The following is a 12,197-nucleotide window of genomic DNA, read 5'->3' on the forward strand; positions in this document are numbered from 1 at the left end:
ACCTCTCCCTCCCCACCCCCCACCCCAAGTCCTAATCTTAGGTGCTTTTTAAAGCCTAGAAATCTCTGCATATTGTTTGAAGAATAGGAGAAATAAAATTTCTTACCTTATTTTGCGCTGGTCATGCTGCATCTGTAGTACCATGTCTATTTGGGCACCAAATTTTAAGAGGGATGTTGACTGGAGCATGGTCATGGGATAGTGAGCGGTCTAGAAACCAGATCCTAAAAAAGATTAAAAAGATGTGGATTACATGGAGTAGGCAAACTAAGTCCCGGGGGCCGGATCCAGCCCAATCACCTTCTCAATCCGGCCCGTGGAGGGTCTGAGAATCAGAGTGTTTTTACATGAGTAGAATGTGTGCTTTTATTTAAAATGCATCTCTGGGTTATTTGTGGGGCATAGGAATTTGTTCATTTTTATTTATTTTTTCAAAATATAGTCCGGCCCACCACAAGGTCTGAGGGAGAGTGGACCAGCCCCCTGCTAAAAAAAGTTTGCTGACCCCTGGAGTAGTAGAAAAGCAAAGGAACCAGGAAAAGGGTGGAAGGGAAGTCATATGGTATATGTATACATGCTGTATTTGGTACAAAGTTCTAAGTGGGACAGGGGGATGTGGAGGTTAACTATGCTTTGTGTTCCTGTTTTTTGAAAATACAAAAGGAAGGAAGGAAGGAACCAAATCCTCAGAGGAAAAGTTGAAAGAGCTAAATATATTTAGCCTGGGGTGGGGAAGACAAGGTTAAGGAGGAGACAACTATCTGAAGAACTGTCAGCAGAGGCTGGTCCATTAGGACAAATGGGACACTGCTCCACAACCACGGTCTGCCTTTAGTTAGATCCCTTTCCCTACCTGCCTGCCTGCCTTCATTGGCTCTGCCTCTGCCTACTATTGGTCTACTAGCTTTCTGCCCCAGTAGTCACCAGCCACCACCAAGAGCTGTCAACACAGAAGAATGGAGTGGACTTCCTCTCTGTCGTTCCAGGGGGACGGTGTTATAATCAATGGGTGGAGATTTCAATGAATGCCTAAACACTGAGGAGAAACGTCTTGATGGTGATGTGTTAGTGCCTAGAGAAGGCACTCTGCAGTGTGTTATCTGCCTGTCATGCAGGTGGGGATAGAAACCTTTGCTGTGGCTGAGATGCAGGTAGACGCTTCTTTATTTTAACTACTGCCTCCCCCTTCTATCACCCATTAATTAGGGGGAGTGGGGTAAGAAATGAACGGGTCTCTCTCCTTTCCATGTGTTCTGGCCCAATATGCTCCAACTTCTTCACACAGCTTCCTTCTCCCAAGGTAGCCAGAACCAAGGTCACATCCACACCATAAATATTAAAGCACATTTGCACCCCTTCAACAGCAGCCTTTACAAACTGCATTAGAGACACATGATTACAAAGTGAAATTTACCATCAGGTCACTTAACTACAGCATAGGCTCAAACAGACAATTTATCACCTGTAAGGTCAACTAGAACTTGCAGCTGTTTAAAACGTTTCGTACATCTGCCAGTTTATATACATACTGAAATGCTTTCCTAAGCAGAGTGAACTATTTATTCTGAAGAGAATAAATAAAGCTGAGTGTCCCAGGATAGGCCTCATAGCATGAGAGCTCTACTTTGTGCGCACTCTCGCTCTCTGTCTGTCTGTCTCAAATGCAATTATAAATTGGCATGGAGAGCAAACAACAGCTTTTCTTCTGGTGAGAGCAGTGCGCCACCTGCTGGATCTTGAAGGGTTTTTTATGAGTGTGTGTACTCTGAATACTGGGTTAATTCTGAATGAAACATTCTATGCTTTAGATTTTTTTTAAAAAAATAAAACAAAACAATGCATAGTTGTTTTCATTGTTCAATGATGTCAGGGGGTGATTTTATTTATTTAGCTAGCTAGCTAATTTGCCACCATGTATCAAATAACGGCAACGTGAAAAGCAAATACGAGAATCTTAAGGAGAGCAAAGGTTGAAAGGCACTTTCGAAATTATCAGCCCTGGTTCTAGGCAGCGGATGGAGGAGAAATTCTCTAGCAGTTCCTTAGCAGCAGTGATGCCAGGTCAGGAGCACCCCACACCCTAAGATTTCAGGGCCCAAACTGGAGACCTACACAGAGCCCACTGCCCAGTGATGTCAAAGTGAGAGGGCCTGTTCTCCCTCAGCCCCCGCCATGTCCTTTTCTGACCTCACAGGTGATGTGGAGCCACTGTCGACAGTTGGGGAAGGACCAGCACAGCCACCTAAGGCTGGACAATTATGGTGCAACTCAGAACTGATTTATTGATTGTTTATATCTCACCCATCCCACCCTTCATGTGTATGGCGGTGGGGAGCATACAACATAAAGCTCAGGTATTTACTCTTAAAATATCTATCTTTGGAGAAAATGGACATGGTAACTAGATATTTAGAAACAAATATCTTGATGGCATCACCTCCAGACTAGAGGGCAGGGGATAGACACCTTTCTGCTCTAGCTATCTCCCACTTGGACTACCTACAGCAAATGATTGTTTAATTGGTTGAAGAAGAGGAGGAGTTTGGATTTGATATCCCACTTTATCACTACCCGAAGGAGTCTCAAAGCAGCTAACAATCTCCTTTCCCTTCCTCCCCCACAACAAACACTCTGAGGTGAGTGAGGCTGAGAGACTTCAGAGAAGTGTGACTAGCCCAAGGTCACCCAGCAGCTGCATGTGGAGGAGCGGGGAAGTGGACCCAGTTCACCAGATTACGAGTCCACTGCTCTTAACCATTACACCACACTGGCTCTCAAGCCTACGGCACCCGGTATTCCCAGACGGTCTCCCGTCCAAGTACTAACCAGGCCTGACCCTGCTTAGCTTCCGAGATCAGATGAGATCGGGCGTGTTCAGTATGGCCGTAGCCCAGGATAGCAACTAACAAAACAATAGAAACAATAGAAACCTCTTTAAAACATTTAGTTTAATTAGTTGAATGGAAGGTCTACTGTGAGGAGAGTTTGACTAACAGTTTGGGAGAGTCTGGCTTTTAATCTTTATTAAACAAGGTGCCATATTCATGCACAGATGGATATTCCCAGATGAGTTTAGTGGCGGCATCACCATTAACTTTTATTTTCCAGCTTTCCTCCAAGGAGTTCAAGGTGCTATACATGGTTTACCCCTCTCAATTTTATCTTTACAACACCTAGTGAGGGGGGAGTGACCTAAAAACACCCATCAAGCTTTATGGCTGAGTAAGGCTTGTACACACTACACTTTTAAAGCACACTCTTTCCTCTCAAATAATTCTGGGCACTGTATTCCACTTAAAGGTTGCTGGGAATTGTAACTATGAGAGAGGTGAACTACATTCCCCAGAATTCTTTGCGGGAAACAATGTGCTTTGAGGGTACATAGTGCACACAGCTAAGGTTTCTGAACCCTGGTATCCCATATCTTAATCCAGGCATGGCCAAACTTGGCCCTCCAGATGTTTTGGGACTACAACTCCCATCATCCCTAGCTAACGGGACCAGGGGTCAGGGATGATGGGAATTGTAGTCACAAAACATCTGGAGGGCCAGGTTTGGCCATACCTGTCCTAGTCCAACACTGTCAGAAGCGGTTTAGTCATGCTGGCCACATGACCCAACAAGCTGTCTGTGGATAAACGGTGGCTCCCTAGGCCTGAAAGCAAGATGAGCGACGCAACCCCATAACCGCCTTTGACTGGACTTAACCATCCAGGGATCCTTTACCTTTACCTTTTTACCAACACTCTAACCACCACAACACACAAGACTTCCCTAGGGAATCCATCCTCTTTCTGGGTTGCGATTATCCATTCCCCACTCCCCCTGGCTGCAAGTGCCACAGATCCATTCCCGCTATATTTCTTTATGGTTCCTACCCATTTGTCCTGCAGTGAACTTTCATTGCTGAGTCACTAAGTCATCGACTCAGCGGAGTCATTCTGGTGCATGATGTTACGTCTGTGTTGCAAGTTTATTGTGGCTTCTCTGCAGGCTTCAGTACGAAGAGAGGTACACATTGAGTAATAGTTGCACAGATTATTGAGAAACAAGGTTTGTTTTCAAAAGCCGAAGAGAACAAACCACAATGCGTGCCCAATCAGAAAGCTAATTAAAGGTACTTAATGTAAAGACACTTAAATGATATTGTAGCCTCCTGCTTAGTAGAACTGATATGTTGCAGGGTCACCGTTGCTTTATTGGTTTCACAGAAGCAGGAAAGTGTTTCACAGCTAGAAGAAAGAGAAGAGAATGATATTTGACACCTTCAGCTAGAACAGGGTTGAAGATCCTGCGGCTTTCCAAATGCTGTTGAACTACAGCTCCCATTACCCCTAATCGCTGACTGACAGGAGTTGTAGTCCAATATCTGGAGGGCCACTAGTTCCTCATCCCTGAATTAGAAATGGGAAATGATGATGTTGACACTCTCAGTGCTGCTTCTTCCATTTCTTATCTCCATTTTAAGAAGCTCAGAGTGTGGTCTGTCGGAGGTACCCAACAGGGTGCCCTCCAGATGTTGTCAACTGCAACTCCCATCATCCTTGGTCATTGGGCCAAGGGCTTGGAGATGGCAGGTGTTGTAGTTTACCACACTGGGGAGGGCGCAAAACACTGGGTAGCCCTGGGTTATGTCATTTTATCCTCAGGAGACCAGTCTGAAGGAGAAACAATGGCAGTTGGTCCTTCTCGGCTCCATTTATGGTTCACCACACTGTTGTGGTGAAGGTAAAATGGCGCCACCCCACCCTGAGTTTCCTACAACAGAGAGAAGTGAAGACTGTTCAGAATGTCACTTAAAAGTGTGAACAGTGCAACTGCCTAACTTTCCACCCTCTAAAGGTGTAAATAAGATACAGTGTCAAGAACAGGCCTGAGCAAAATCGCAGAAGTGTGACCTTGAGGTTTACCTATGACATTTGGCAAGAGTTGATGTTGTGAAGTGGCCTTTATTTAACTTTTCTGGGTTGTTGTTTTTAAATAGCAATTGTACTATCTGTGTTGACATACCTGGCATATCATGGCACTTAAAAAGCACTGAGCTTTTGTTATGCAAAGTGCTTTAAAACACACACACACACACACACACACACACACACACACATACCTGTTTTCCTCATGAGAGGTAGTTGTGTTACAATTCCATTAGAAAGGGAACTAGGGCAAGGAATAACTTTGTTACTAAAATCTGCAAACAAGATTGGGAAAGTAGATGTAAGAGAAGTTAACAAATTACTATACATCATTGAGTGGCATGCAAGAAAAATTAAGAGAATGCACTTTAACTATTACTCATATAGGTATTAACTTCTGAGTCAGAGTGCAGTTTCAAGAGCCAACTTATGAGATAGAAGACTAGATTATGCTTTCTGTTTGCTGCATGTCTTTAGATTAATACAACTGTGACTTTTACCCTTTAGGACCTCACCTTCAAAAATATTTCTGGATTTATACCCTGTAAGGTGGGTCACTGAAGGAATAATTTATACTTTATCAACCAATTAAACACTCATTTGCTGAATTGCTTAACTAATTTAAATAAACATGCATATTCCCACACTTCAGTTTAGTGACTTTTTAAGGTACTGAATTGTGTTGCAAGTGGCAATTGAACAAAGACAAGTCAGAACTCTTTGAGTCTTTGTCATTCCTTAGCATATTTCCATTCCAGAGCCAAAACACCTTCCAAAATACGCAAACGTGCCTTTAACTCTCTACCCCAGCAATTAAAAGTGTCCCAAACTGGTTAATAAACCAAAGCTTTAATTTTTGGCCTTTCAGATGCTGTTGGACTACAGCTTCCATCATCCCTAATCATTAGCCACACTGGCTGGGGCTGATGGGAGTTGTAGTCTTGCAAGCCAAAGGTACCACTGCTACTTTAGTTGGTTAATTGACCAGTGAAAGCCTGCAGCTCTAATAACAGACCAGTAAAGAACCACTGTTGCATGGGAAGTTTGTTTGATATACTTTAAGCTGGGTACACAAAGCAGGTTTATCTTTTGTGTACAGCGGATTGTAGCCAATTCTCCCCCAGCCCAGGTGCTGTCACCAGTTTTGCCCATTTGCCAGTCCCCATGTCCCCTGAAAGCTGACTACCATAGGGAATCTCCAAAGCATGTGCTGAGAGGCACCAGGGACTGTAAAGGGGAAGGGTGAGGCCAGCACTTTCCCACTGCATGCTTGCACAAGGGAAACATAATTGCAATGTGGAATCTTTAGATAGAAGCCATTAATTTTACATTGACTGTTTTAAATGGGAAATTATTTGCACTAGTAGACCCCTTTGCTGCTGCTGCTATTTCCAAACTAGAAAAATCAAATTCAACAGCTGGTGCACACTATGAGTTCACAAATATGCAAGTCATATTTACTTTAAAAATAAAATAAAATCAGAGGTTCTCAGTAAATGCTACAGATTTCATAGAAGCACACCTCCCTGTGCAGCAAACATTTGCTTTTGCAATGGAACTTCCCCCTCCTCTCCTCTTCCTTGCAGTTTCTCCCCCCCCCAGTCCCATCAAAATATGGGTTGGAAGACCCTCTGGAGCAGTTTCTGTGAGTGCATGAGATAAGAGGAAGGGGAAATCCCATTGCATGAGTGGGATGTTGCTTGCACAACATTGGATGCAACCAAATGTCTCCAAGAATGAGTTGTGGATTCAAGGGTGTTTTAATTTATTATGACAAGCTGGAATCAGAGACTTCTGAAATGGGCTGACCTGCTTGGCTGGCACTGATGACTAGCAACTGAGTGGCTTTCTTGGCTGGCTTGCACACCAGTGATTGCCATCAAATGGTGGCACCAAAGAAGAAACAGAGTGTGATGTGCAAACAGCATCATGGTTCACCTGCGCAATAGGTTTGGGGAATACGTCAAGGGTTAAAATAATTGACTGTAAGTGCACCAGAGTGCACCCTACCCCTTCCCTTTTTGGTGAACCAGTCAAACACACACACACACACACACACACACACACACACACACACACACGTGGGGCAGTCAGCTTTATCACATGAGCTCACAAAGAGTCATGACTGCAGATGACACCAAATTACTCAGTATGATGACATTTCAGGGAGCGTGTGTAGAACTTTTTTAAAAGGGACCTCTCCAACCTGAATGAGTGGGCAGTAGAATAGCACGTGAGATCCAGTGCAAACAAGTTCAGAGTGATGGGGTTCAAAAAAAGTCAACGCTTCTAACATCACATAGTGGCCCGGCTCGCACATAATGCTAAGCCATGGTTTAATAAACAGTTTAATAAGTTTTGACCCCCTCTCCAGCAAATTTCCACTCTCTTTCCCTCAGTGTATACACTATTTCTGCTCTGTTGTAGGGGTAGGTCACATGTGGCTCGCTATAGGTTGTTAGACTACAACTCCCACCATCCTTGACCATTGGTCATGCTGGTTAGGGCTGATGGGAGTCCAGCAACATCTTTGCAAGCAGGCCACCCTGCCAGGAGAGTTCATGTGCTGAATACTTTAACAATTCTTTTATTCTTTTAAAAATGGAATGTATTCTTTTGCCAATTTTACTGTCTTTATTTTGGGGGGCTTCTTCTTCTTTTAAATTAATTTGTACATCACTTTGAGTACCCTGAGTGCCCCCCTTTTTACACCAGAAGAGCCATTAAAATGTTACAAAATAAACTCAGAATTTGAAGTCATCTGGTAAAATTGATTAACTCCATCAGCAAAAAAGGGAAGTGTGCACAGTAAACCAACATGCTTCATTACTGCATGATCTGATGATGGACTGTAGCTGAAATGCCTTTTCTTTTAAAAAGGTCTATTAGTGATACCAGGGACGCAGGTGGCGCTGTGGGTAAAACCTCAGTGCCTAGGACTTGCCGATCGTATGGTTGGCGGTTCGAATTCCCGCGGCGGGGTGAGCTCCCGTTGTTCGGTCCCAGCTCCTGCCCACCTAGCAGTCCGAAAGCACCCCTAAGTGCAAGTAGATAAATAGGGACCGCTTTATAGCGGGAAGGTAAACGGCGTTTCCGTGTGCTGCGCTGGTGCTGGCTCGCCAGAGTAGCTTCGTCACGCTGGCCACGTGACCCGGAAGTGTCTCCGGACAGCGCTGGCTCCCGGCCTCTTAAGTGAGATGAGCGCACAACCCTAGAGTCGGACACGACTGGCCCGTACGGGCAGGGGTACCTTTACCTTTATTAGTGATACTCATGCAGGGCAGGTCCATCAATTGCTATTTGCCATGACAGCTGAATGGAACATCCATGTCCAAATGAATATGCTTCTAAGTTTGCTTTAAGGCATTTCCTTAGTGCAGGCACCCCCAAACTCGACCCTCCAGATGTTTTGGGACAACAGTTCCCATCATCCCTGACCACTGGTCCCGTTAGCTAGGGATGATGGGAGTCGTAGTCCCAAAACATCTGGAGAGCCGAGTTTGGGGATGCCTGCCTTAGTGCGACCTTCCCAAACATGGTGCCCTCCAGCTGCTGATGGACTACAACTCCCATCAACCCCAGCCAGCAAGGCCAGCAGCCAGGAATGATGGGAGTTGTAGTCCAACAACATGTGGCAGGGTAGCAGACTGGGGAGGCTATCTTAGGGGTATGGGAGCTCTGCAGTTGCTCCTGTAACACTGTAAGCCACCTGAGAGGTGTCTAGAATATGGCTTCTTCCCAGCTCCTTTCAGTTTTAAATTTTGTTTTAGTTTTTAATTAATTTGTGATAAGCTTTTGGTGTTCTAAATTGCATTGTTAATGGCTTTCTTTTTTGCCTTTTGAGTCTCCTAGAAAACTCCTCTCATGCAGCAGCTATATAATAAGTAACTATATCAATTCATTAATGTTTGGTTAACTTTTAAAAAAACTTAGTCGTGTTAAAGCAGAATTATTATCTACAGATCTTTTTGACTTCGCAAGCAGATATATTTGCTGATGGTGCCTCTTAAGCATAGCTTTCTCCTGTTTTGTTTTGTTTCCAAAAGAAAAGAAAAAAGGTGGGAGGCCCATATAATATTTAAGACATAGGGATGCACATTTATTGTTTTCTGCAACACACAACAAAGCAATGCATAATAAAGGAAGAAAAGAGGAAGAGAGTCACTGGAGACATTAGTCATATCACTTAAGCAAGTGATGAGATGATGCTATTCCTAGAGGAACCACCTAGTTTGTGTTCAGCAGAAAACAAGCAGTGACAAGCAGATGGTTCACTTTCATCCTACAGTAACTGCTGTGTTTCTCCCCCCAACTATGATCACATGCACCTAGTAATAGGGGTAATAGAGAGTGGTTCAAACTACCCTAATAAATGGAACACTTGTGAGAAACTGCCTGATTAATTTCTATTAAGAGAGAGAGAGAGACTGACAAAATTTGTTTTTGAAAGGCAGCCCTCAGATAAAGTGGGGTAGGGTTGGGGTGAAAGTTAGAGCTTACATGGAACTGGATTTCCCCACCACCTTTTAAATAATAAAAAAAGGTTGCTTGCAGCTTACTTAGAGCCTCTTTCCAACTGCAAACAGCCAGGTAGCTTTCAAGCCAGTTCCATCTGCTCATTGATCTCTGCTTTGCTACAGTGATTGATCTGCCAGGCTGCGAGACATGTCCTTAGCCCTGAGCTATAAATAACATAGCGGGATGGAAGAAAAATAAAAGAGAATGGAATCAAGGCAGGGGGATAGGAAATGGAACAAAAGAGAGGGGAATTGATGGAGAGTGAGGTGGATGTGTGAGAGTTGAGCATCCTTGGCTTGTTAGGCCCATGGTGGTGGCGGAGAATGAGGACGTGTGCTGGCAAGGAAAAACAAATGTGTGCAATGCGGCTGAGCAGATAGAAAGCTCTACAATGAAGCTAAACTTCCCTGGTGTTCCTGAAATGACCCAGCTTGGGATGGGCTTTGCTTTACTGCAATTCCTGCCTCCTGCCTTTTCCTGCTGGGCTGTGATTCTTGTACCAGTACCAAACCACTGGGGGTAGAAGACAACCTTGAGATCTACAGATGAAGGGCAGTCTACAAATTCAATAAATAAATGAAGTCACGCTATAGTCTTTAAGAGAGCCCAAAATGGCAAGATAGAAACGCCATCGATCATGGTGTACACATTCGTTTCTTTCGTCGCAGTCTAGTTTCCAGTGAAGCAGGCTTTATGATCAAAGTTGAAAGGGAAAACAGATAAAAATGAGTGTGGATACCTTGGCCAACAGCTGCTGTATCATTTTTCCAGGCAGACGTGAATGGTTGGCCCGTGATTTCAAACAATTCAAAAGAATGGTGTTTGGAGGAAGGTCTTTAGCTTCCACTAGGATGATGTCCACTACCATGGCAATCTATGAGCGCTGAGCAGTTATGAGCACCTACTGAAGAGTGCCCATGATATAAGCACTGGACAAGCTGCACGTGTCTTCTCCCCTTCCCGCTCCGTGTCCGTGGAGTAGTTTTAACAATTTTACTTTGAAAATGCAAGTAAAGCAAGCGGAGCCACGGTGGAGCCCATTTAAAACAAGGAGGGGTGGTTAGCAAAACCATTTTATCTAGTTAGCTTCATCACTTCCATTGACTGGTTTACATAGTAAAGGGACCGCTGACCATTAGGTCCAGTCGTGACCAACTCTGGAGTTGCAGCGCTCATCTCGCTTTACTGGCCGAGGGAGCCGGCGTACAGCTTCCGGATCATGTGGCCAGCATGACTAAGCTGCTTCTGGTGAACCAGAGCAGCGCACAGAAACGCCGTTTACCTTCCCGCCAGAGCGGTACCTATTTATCTACTTGCACTTTGACGTGCTTTTGACCTGCTAGGTTAGCAGGAGCAGGGACTGAGCAACGGGAGCTCACCCCGTCGCGGGGATTCAAACTGCCAACCTTCTGATCGGCAAGCCCTAGGCTCTGTGGTTTAACCCACAGCGCCATCCGTGTCCCCACTGGTTTACATACTCTCCAACATTTCTCTGATGTAAATAGGGACGTCCCATTCCATAATGGTAATTTTACTATTTATACCCCACCCATCTGACTGGGTTGCTCCAACCACTCTGGGCAGCTTCCAACATATATAAAAACATAACAGAACATTAAACATTAAAAAAACTTCCCTAAACAGGATTGCCTTCAGACAGCTCCGGGGTTGGATAACTCCCTACCCTCCAACAGTTCTTCAATGAAAATAGGGACATCCTAAGGAAAAGCAGGACATTTTGAAATCAAAACAGAAACCGGGACGGTTTCTCTAAATCAGATACATCCCTGGAAAATAGGGACACTTGGAGGGTCTAGGTTTATGGGAGGTCAAGAAATAATGGCAACTTCGGACACAGAATGAATGTGCCTCCCATCTGTGGCCAGGCTCCTTCCCTTCTCAATTGTCTTTGAACAGTTATCTTGCTGTTGTTCCTAGATCAAGTTTAGTGACATGATGCAACTGACAAAGAGATAGTTTCTCCTGAAAACTATGATTCAGAAGAAATGTTACACTGGGTAATGCCTTGTAAAAACTGATAAAAGTGTTTAAATTAGTTGGAAGTTCTAAAGTCTCTGTGCAAATGTTATCTCACTGGCCCCAAAGCACTGCTCAAAGAATATGCAGGTGCACTACTGCAAAAGAGTATTCTGAAGGGTGTCTGACCACACTCATCCTGAAGGCCAGACATTATTCACCCTTTACAGGAAACAAGATAGCAAACGAAACCCATATTTCTCTTGCAAATGTATATACAGGAAACCAAAGAAGAGTGGGGAACAAGAAGCAAAAAAGCACCGAATTTTGGTTAAAGATGATTTAAATGAGCTAAGAAATCAGATTAAGTTGAAGTTATTTTTTAAAGGGTTGTGCCAACCCCGGTTTCTCAACATTTCAGGGGACTTCCACAGATAATGGTTCTTCATGCAATAAAACTGCATGTTTCACAGTAGTTGTGGGTAATGCAGATGTCATCCTTCAAGCTTATGTTGAGGGGGATATCATGTTTTCTCAGTTCCCAAGCAGAAACAGCTAGTCTGTCACTGGGAAAATGTGACCACTCCATTATCTAGCACATTTACTTCAAATATGTGAACTGTGTGGAGTATGGTTGCACTAGTATTACAAAGAGGGAGGAATCAAACTCTGAAATGGAGAATAGCTAAACTTTTAAGGCTGTAACGTATGTCTTGTATTTGAGGTGACCATTACAAACCACTGAGATTCATGCATCCAAATGTGAGTTTTGGGAACATCGCTAGTTAA

The 12,197-nt window shown here is 44.0% G+C and overlaps 1 long non-coding RNA gene across 1 annotated transcript in view; it reads right to left on the reverse strand.

The window, feature by feature from the left end:
* Positions 1-12,197, reverse strand: part of LOC310746218 — a 55,377-nt gene that overhangs the window by 4,815 nt on the left and 38,365 nt on the right. The window contains exon 4 of the long non-coding RNA XR_014540519.1: positions 107-224. This is a non-coding gene — a long non-coding RNA (uncharacterized lncRNA). The remainder of the gene's footprint in view (positions 1-106; positions 225-12,197) is intronic.

The sequence above is a fragment of the Podarcis filfolensis genome (assembly GCF_964270895.1).
Source record: "Podarcis filfolensis genome assembly, chromosome: 1".
In the NCBI taxonomy this organism is placed as follows: domain Eukaryota; kingdom Metazoa; phylum Chordata; class Lepidosauria; order Squamata; family Lacertidae; genus Podarcis; species Podarcis filfolensis.